A 1307-nucleotide genomic window follows, 5' to 3' on the forward strand; every position below is an offset into this window, starting at 1 on the left:
CGAAGCACTCTGACAGTGAGGTACCACTTTGTGGGGGGAAAACCTAACCAAACTATAAATTCTTACTTGCCTGTGCCAAAAACAGGCAAGTGGACTCAATAGTGAAATCATGCCTTTATGTTCTCCTTTATGAAAATGTTTATTTAGATTTAGGAAGGAGAATCAGAAATTTTAAATAGATCCAAGCTTTGTAGTGTACACATTGCAAGTTTTTCTGCTGTTCTTTGACCTTGTATTCTACTGAATCTTGTCATGGTTGGGTGCAACACAAGGAGTGGCACACACCCGAGTGGCTGTTGTGCTGTGAACACCTGGGACAGCAGCCAGTGTGCCACTAATTTACACAATGTGAGATATCTCCAGTATCTTCTGCGTGAGGGAGGCTTCTGTCATCCTGTTGCAGACATGGGCAAATGCTGCCCACGTTAGGGAGGCACCTCTTCTTTCGAGACTGCTGTGAGAGCTGTTCTTGTTCAGGCAGAGAGCAAGCATGACCCAATCCCTCCAGCCACCACTGTCACCAGAGGTAAACCAAGAGCCCTTCCACTCACCAGGATGATGAGGCAGCATTAGTAGATTGAAAGCTCTGAGAAATGAAAAGAATCAAAGGCTCCAAAATATTACTGCACAATTTCTTACTATGGTGCAACATGTGCAAGAAGAAATAGGGTCATAAGAAAAACAAGGGATATATTTTTTAGTTATTTTATCATACTTGCTCATCAGATTTTAATTGCAATTGAAAAGCAGACACAAAATAATTTGAAAAATGTAACCTAAGGAGAATGTATTCTTGGGCTTGGAAAACAGTTCTCTAACAGTAGGTTAACACACTCTCCTGTGGGCTTCACTCAGTTTGGTAAGTTACAACTCAGTGGCAACCCCCAGTCCATAGTCCCACCAACAGGGTCAATCCTAGAGCACAGCTGGATTCTAAGGAAGTATCAGTCACCTCTAAGATCATCTCTTTCCATCTTATTTTAGAACTGCAACAAAGGAAAGGCATTTTTATCATGTTCACAGAGTTTTCCAGACAGAGGATTTTTTTTCCATACACCCATGAAGTTGAGCAAAAATGAGACAGAACTATGACTATACCCACCCAAGAAAACCCAAACTCACTCCTAGACCATATACTGAGCATGCCTTTTTCCTGATTTTGATAATATGACAAGAACTACCTGTTTAAAACTCCTTCAAATTTCAAGCAGAATTTTATTTTCTATTCCCCACACTTGTATTTCCAGCATAGGATGGGACAACATCATAACAAATGCATGGACAACATGTTAAAGAACACATTCATG

The sequence above is a fragment of the Taeniopygia guttata genome, chromosome 13 (assembly GCF_048771995.1).
Source record: "Taeniopygia guttata chromosome 13, bTaeGut7.mat, whole genome shotgun sequence".
Classification (NCBI taxonomy): domain Eukaryota; kingdom Metazoa; phylum Chordata; class Aves; order Passeriformes; family Estrildidae; genus Taeniopygia; species Taeniopygia guttata.